The following is an 8,581-nucleotide window of genomic DNA, read 5'->3' on the forward strand; positions in this document are numbered from 1 at the left end:
TGATGATATTCTTTAGGGATTCAAGGGGTAGTTGCAAATATAAAAATCAAACCTACAATATTGACAAATATACCATAAAATAAAAGAATTTACAAATATGACAAAATTTGAATCCAACACTTAGAATCTATTAGTGATATAATATAACACATTGCTAATAGGAATCTATCAACGACATAATCTATTACTAATGAATTTTGTTATATTTGTTATTATTTAAAAATATTGTTATACACTTAATTATTTAGCTCTAAAAATATTACTCATTAGAATTACCCAATTTTTTAATGTAGCAAATTTAACAAGTCATGTGACATGTTACTTTAGCAAATTTAACAAAATAACAAGCATAATGGATGTGATTGTGAAAACTATTAAAGTTAGCGGACTAAATTACCCATCACATTCCTATACTTCCCATGTCCACCAAATACCTAAATCTATCTCAAATTAGACTATAGTATAATTTTTAAATGATGCATTATTAGTGTGTAAGCAATAAATTAAAGAAAGTAATGAGAGCTTTTTTTTTTTCCTTTTTTTGTTAATACAACAACTAGAATAAGGAGGTTTGAACCTCTAAATTAACAAGTGAGGACATGCTAGATAGAAAATTGAAAGTTCAATTACGTATCATACAAATTGTATAAAATAGATACATTAATTTTTCAAAAGGTCAAATTTGTAACTTAAGTTTATGGTTTTGAGAACAGTTAGAAATGTATAGGAGATATTAATACACATCTTAAGTTGTAGTCGCAAAATTGGAATGGCATGCAAAAAGATATGGGAAAGTGAGAGCCCGTCAAATTGCCCCATCAACCCCATTTTTTCTCTCCCTCCTTCCTCCCATGGATTATATTAAATGATGTTGGACTCAGAATCATTCCTTTTCTAATTCCTTTGGATTTATTTTTTTTTTTTTTCCTTTGAACATTCTTCATAATTAGTAGGCAATGAATTGATCATCAATAATTTTTTTTTAAAAGCATGAAAATTAGATGGTTAATTTAAGACGATGTGTTATTAGACAAGAATAATAAAGTTCTAAGAGATCTAGAAAGCTTGAAATGAACTGCCATCATTGAAGAGCAAGTCAAAGTCCAACCTGACGTGTGAGCATCATAGAGCATGTATACCCGTGCCGCCAAAGTAATTAGAAAGATTTTTAAGGACCATCATGTTATAAAGAAGAATTCCATGCATATAATTTTCGAGTAATACCTAGGTACATCACTCAGTATATCCATTTCCACCACTCACATCAAAATATATTAAAAAAAAATAAAAAAAACAAAATTTACCACATAATAAATATGATTGGACAATTTGGTGGGATGCACAAAGATAGGTACTACTCAGGATGCACCTAAATATTTTTCATAATTTTCTTCCATAATAGTAAAAGAATTCTCGTATTGGGGTGCCTTTTGAGAAAAAGGGTCGTTGAATCTCATGTATTTGGTCTTATTTTCATCTCATGATATGTAGAAAGCTTTACATCAAAGACAAATTTAAGTTACTAGTCAACCTATTAGATAACATAGGTTCTATCTAAAAAGTAATTGGTAATAAGAGAAATAGCTCATTTATCTTATTAAGATTGTGAAGTCTCTTGTTCAACATGTCACATCAAGAATGTATCTTTTGGTTCACAATTATTAGAACAAATACCCATTTGAGCTTTATAAGCTTTAATATCAATTTAGATAACATGTGATTTCACCCTCAACATGTTCTCTTCAAGATGGTACATGCCTCTATGAGTTCACCATTCTTGAATTGGATCTTCGTCTTTGATTTTGGACCGAATGTCTTTTTGGACTTCATTGATTCTGACCATGTTAGATAACGTGAGGTTTCATCTCAAAATTAAAAGACAATGAGATGAATAGCTTATCCATCTTATTACAATCAGGATGGGATCTCTTAAATTTTTCAATATGAATTATCATCGCCACAACCCATACAAAGATCTTGTTGTAACATTTTACACTTAAGAATCTCCAAGAATAATGGATATTGACACTAGGTAGTATTAAAGATTGAATGAAGTGTGTTTGGGACACGAGTGTTTAGTTGTTAAAAAATTAACCTGTGCTCTTCTCTTTATACTTTATGTTGCTTTCGAGAGGTGACAGTTGAGAGCGTCCTTGGTGAGTTGGTGATGCAAGCCCTAAGTTCCTTAAAGCTTATATGTTCTCTCATTCTATTTTCTATTTTTTTTAGAGGTATTGTCGTAGTTTAATAACACTAGTTAAAGGACACGTGTGATCATATGATTAAAATCTTTAAAACATCAACTTCTAATCAGATATACTTTTAGTTATATTTCAATAATAAATATTTGATATGAAATTTAAGAAAAACAACAATAAAGAGATAATGACTAAAACTACATACAACTTTTATTTTATACATTTTTAATGAATATAAAATGGGTTGAACATAGTAGAAAATGTTTAAAACATAATTTTATAGAGTGAAGTATAAATGATTGAAAGAATATGATATTATATAAATATTGGACATGAAATTTAAAAGTAATAGAAATAAAGTGAACTTAGATGTTTTCATCTATAATAACTAAATGGATCTTGAGTAAAAATAAACTATCATAATCTTAATAACGATATACACTTGATTTTTTTTTTTCATTTGAAACCATGTCGTATCTTCTAAATCATCGTGAAATTTTATAGATTTGACAACTATTGTTTTTTTCAATAATAAATTATAGTTACACGTTTCTTAAAAAAAGTTATAAGTAAATAGTTATATCTTCTTTAAAAAAAAAAAAAAAAAACCGTTTATAAACAAAATCTTATTTATGTTGAAAAGGAAAATTGAAACACTCATGAAATCTAATTGAACCTCCTCATCCACTAACATAAAATTGTGAACTCTCTTGCTTTTGTCACAAAATCTTGGTCATTGTTGTATGTGAGATTTTATTTGTTCAATTTATTTTTTCTTTATTACATAGGAAAATATTATCACCTTTTATTAGTACTAAGAGATCTTTTTGCTTTAAAGATTTGATTTTAGGGTTTCTTTATTTCATCCAATGTAGCCATTCCTTGGTCTATAAAACCTATGAAATAACATATTCCTTGTATCTATAGAGACATTTTGATAAATAAAATTTGAGTGTTACCTAGAAAAAATTACGTTATAATTTTTTAAACATATTCAAAGTTCATTTTAAACCATTTTTGTCACAATAATTCAAATAAAAATGAGTATTTTCTACCAATAATTTTTTATCTAGTTAATTCAAACGAGTCCTTAATATAAATGTATTTTCGAGTATTTATACTTGTGTTGGTGTTTAATCATAAAGGTAATCATTCTTCCCATTGATATTTGATCTCTTGGTTTTTGTGTGCTAAAATTTAATGATGACTTTTCCCTGATTGCCAACAATATAATTCTCATTGAGTCTATTAGTTTTCATGCAAAATTCATCAAAATATCAGTAAAAATAATCTTTTTAATCGTATAAAAATTTACTTTATTGAAGAACGTTGAGCCAATGTAGTTTTAATTTCATTTTCTTCATTATAATTATGTATACATCTCACATATTTCAAACAGTTTGTTCGTAGGTCAATACGCGTCTACCACGTTTAAGGTTTTTTACAGACTCTTGAACCCTTATTTGTTCTTTGTGCATTATTTTTATTTTATCATTATTGGAAAGAATGGAAATTTCTCCCTATTTTTCTTCTCAAGCTTCCATGAAGAACTTAAAATGATCACGTACATATATTAGTCAAAACAATGGATATATGTTCCTCCCCAGGCTTATGATATAAATAAATTAAGTTTTTTTAATCATAGGGTAGGGTTTAGATTATCATACTAGATAACATATTCTAGAAGGAATATGATGTATGGATGTCTTTCCGCATAAATAGAAGGAAAATTGTTTAATATAATGTTACCAACCCGCAAGCCTACTCTCTCATCAAATTATTAATTTAAAGGCAACCCTACATTTCTTCTTGTACTCTTATTATGATTATCAACAACATACGCTTTATGTCATTGATATCGTTCGGAGTAATTTGGACCTAAGAAAATATGTCAAAATCCTATATATATATATATATATATATAAAAGATCTAATCTTAAACTTGAAAATACATCATTACAAATATAACTTAAAGCTTCCGACTTTTTTTCATTATACAGTTCTTCATCTCTAATTTTACATCAGAATTTTTTTCTTTGTTTTACAAGTTTTATCATTTTATCATTGTTTTCACGTGAAAGTCATGTTCTTTATAGGAGAGATGATAATGTGAAGAGCTTAGATTAGATTACACTCGAAACTTGCGAGCAAAAAATTAAAAAAAAAAAAAAAAAAAAAAAAGGGTTGGAGGAAAGGGTGAAGAAAGTCAAGTGGGGTTAGTTGAGGGAAATGGGGTAGGGTTGCATTTGTGTGACATAAGAAAAATCAAGAGAAATAAAGAAAGGAGTTTGGGGGTGATTTGGTCAACAAAGCCGATCCGTGTTGAAGTTGACCCCATGAATGCGCGTGTGATCAATTTTTATTTTAATTTACTTACAAAATTCTCATGATTTAATTTTTTAAAATACTTATTACATCTCGACATCACCTATATTTGTACATCCAACTAATAAATTTTATCTTTTTTAAATATTTTAATAGTTTTTTAGATGTGAATGATGAAAATGAGGTACAAATATAAATAGTATCCGAGACATACCTAAATATTATTAATTAATTTTCAAGTAATTAATAATAAAAAGGGAGGAGTAGCAGCCATGTTTTACTTTTGTGGTTCGTAAAATTGGAAGTGGCGGTTAGATAAGGACATGGCGGCCGGCGTCTGCGGAACCCAAAAAACAAACCAACCATCATCGGACGCAGTCACACAACCCCACCGACTATCTGCTCTAACACTTCACATACATCCAAAATTTCTCTCTCAATCTCCATCCTTTTTTTTTTTTAATATTTTAATTTGTTTATGGTATCTCCGAATCTTCAATTCATATTGATGAAATGTAGAGCTCTTTATTTTAAAGAATTTTAAAAATAAAAAAACATCAGAAAAATATTAAAATTAACAGAAAATCTAACTAAGATTTGAAATGTTGGACAATAATTCCAAACGACTTTTTAACGAATGAGTTTGAGAAATTTTCACTGAAACATTAGAAATCATATTTAAAAAAAAAAAAAAAAAACATTTTAGTTTCGAGTGTAGAATTGTGATTCCCTCTCAAATTTTCATATAATATATGAAAATGAACCAATTATTCTCATTTTATCCCTTCAAATTTCTCCACCTTTACTTCCACCATATTTGTCGGGGTGACCAACACCCGTCTATCGATAGCCAAGGACCAACTGTCACCTTAGCCACCGTCCACCTTTGCCACCATCACGATTGTAGCCGATAACTAGTGGTGGATCCATGATTTTTTTTCAAGGGCTTTAAATTTTTAATGTCATGTCTAATATGTTCTTAACATATGCAACTTTTTGTTTAAAAACAATTGATCTATCAAATATAAAATTGAATTTTATGTCTAATGTAATTTAAACTTTCAATTTTGTGTATTACATTCATGAATATTATAAAGTATTGAATAGCTAATGATCTATTACATACTAAACACAACATTTTGAAAATTCAGAAATTTATTGAACATAAAATTGAAAGTTTTAAATTTAATATACACAAATTAAAAATTTAAGTTTATACTTTTTAAAGTTTATAGACCAAATAAATACAAGTATTGAAATTAAAGATTAAATTTGTAATTTAATCCTAAAAAATTCTTTTATCATTATATTTTAATTTACTACACGTAATTCATATAATTATTTTTTTTCTTAACGTACTAGAATTTAAATGTATTTTCATGGTCAATATAATTGTATAACAAAAACAATATAGTTTAAAAGAAATGCATGTAAAAAGATTTGAATTTGGGCCTATTGAGATAGGTTGCAGCATACTATGTCAAATAACCATAACTATACTAATAACTACAGTGACTTTGTTTCATACTAATATAAAAAAGCAATGAAATTGAGGGGTCGAATGCCCAAACCTATGATAAATTCGTCATGCCGATCAAAATACAAATTTAAACTTATTAAGTCATAATATTTATTAATGACCGTCTTTTATATTAATTTGACATTCGTATACAGTACTGAGAAAACTAAACAAAATTGTGTAGGGAAACACTTTTAATAACTAAACATAGTAGTGTTTTGATTCTAAATAGTTTTTCTAATAAAAATGTTTAAAAAATATTTTTTTTTCAAAAACATTTTTTCAGGCAATCCATAAAAATATTAAATTAAGTAGCAATTAACATATTTTTACAGCCTTTAATTGAAACTAATAACTTAGAGAAAAGATAATAGTATTAAATGAGAAATTTTGACCAATCATAAATTGTCACGTCATTACTAATTTAACAATAAAATTATGCAAATACTTAAATTTGGAATTAATTAAAAGTCGACATGTATTCTAAATTGAAATTAGAGACAATAATTGGTAGAATTGTGATGTTGCCACATATTTTTATCACATCTAATTTGGTCCAATTTAGTAACTATATTTGTGGCCAAGTTCAATTAAGTCAAACAATAGGCTTAATTTGTCCAAAGGCCAACAAAAAAAAAAAACTCAATTAATTGGACCAAGCACGCATTCTCTAATAAATGGAAAAGTTTCTGTTCATTTTAGGGTTCATAAACTTAAAACTCCAAATAGAACTTAAAAGAAGATTCTCCAACCATCAAAAGACTTCCTAAACTCCTGAAAACTGAGTTGAACACTTGAAGATTAAAGTCCTTTAAAAATATAAACATTCTTCTAAGACTTCAACTTCAAGAACATCAACGCACTATGTTTGTCAAGTCAAAGAGAAGAAATAGGCTAAACCGCACTCAATCCATCCATACAACATGATAACTTTTTTCGTAAAGAGTAAAGACAGCTAGAGTTAAGAGTGAGAAGGTCCACCCTAAAAACCAGTGAGGTATTAACTAACAACTAAGTCCTTTCTGAACTGCATGAGATAGTTACACATTATACGACTCACCAACATCTTCACTTGCCTCTAGGGGCTCGAGAGAGCAGAGCGTATAGCTCTGCCATAGTTATGCCTAGTCAAGTATAGTATTTCATCTAAAGTTAAAGTATGTAGGCATATTTGTGTTGCCATGCTAACAAGGCAATAGTAAGAAAGAGGAATGATCCGTTGATAGCCTTTACCAAAATACAAGAAAGGGGAGAGAACCTTCTTTCTATATCAAGGATTCGACTTGTATCATTGATACTATTAGGAATTGAATCAAAATCTTTAATTTAAAGGGAGAAAAAGAGGAAAAATTCGAAACAAAAATCTTTTGATAAGTCGATCCTAAAAAAAAAAAAGAAGTATACACATTCAAGAGCTGGGAGAATTAAAGGGTGAAGTGTTTGAGATCAAACCACATCTTCATAAATCCACATAAATTCAAGTTCAACTCAACAAACCATATTTCTCCAGATACCTCGTGTGAACAATAATGTGGAACACTTATTGTTAGATATTTGGAATTGATTATATTTATTTAAGGTTGTTTGGCTTTTTTCATAAACCTATTTGGCAGATGTCTCAGAAGTTGTCTCATAAAATATCTCTCAAGATACTAATCCTACAAATTTATTATTTCGTCATGTGGAAAATAGTGCAAAGTTGATTTTCTGGATTCTTTCCTCGTTTGTGCTCTGCAGATTTCGAATGGGGATGTTTTCCTATTTTCATTGTGCTTATTTAAAATGCAAGAGGTTGTCTTGCTAGACTTGTCGCTTTTGAATAGTTTTTTGTTGAAGCCTTTTGTTTTCTGTGGTGGCCAAATGTTGCAACTCCGATTCTAAAATTATCATTGATCTTGAAGTTGTTTCTCTAAATCATCGTTCAAGTTTTCTTCAAAAGAAGGTTGTCTCGGTCTTTAGAGGAACCTAAAATATCAATACTTGAGAAGAGATTCTCTATCTTAAGGGGAACCTAAGACTTTACCAATATATATATACTCATACTTAGGAGGAGCCTAAGTTTTTTTGAAGGGAGTCTCACAGTTAAGAGGAGCATGAGTGATCATTCACTGAGTCAAGCATTTCGTGTCACTATATTTGTCGTAGTTTTACAAATAAGTGCAACGTTGTAATTATACGACTTCATATCAATGAAAGAATCTTCTTACAGACACACTACCCCCTAGACGTAAGTGGTATATCGTCGAACTGGGTTACTAAACTGTGTGTGTTATATTTCTGAGTTTGTATTTTTGTTTTTCTAGTTGTTCTTGCAATTTCTAACGCTTCGTGTGTTGACATTAGTATACTGTATGGTTGATGACCTTTATTTCACTTATCTAAATCCAAAGTCCTATTTGATAATAGGGTTACAATAGGACGAAGCCAAGGCAGGGATGAACTTTTCATCCCCGTTCTCATGAGGATTTGTAATCCTCATCCCCAACCCATTCTCCATTTTGGGGAGTTGGAGAATTACCATTCGGAGATTGGGTCCCCA

This window comes from Benincasa hispida, chromosome 11 (assembly GCF_027475165.1).
Source record: "Benincasa hispida cultivar pf3 chromosome 11, pf3_genome.v1.1, whole genome shotgun sequence".
In the NCBI taxonomy this organism is placed as follows: domain Eukaryota; kingdom Viridiplantae; phylum Streptophyta; class Magnoliopsida; order Cucurbitales; family Cucurbitaceae; genus Benincasa; species Benincasa hispida.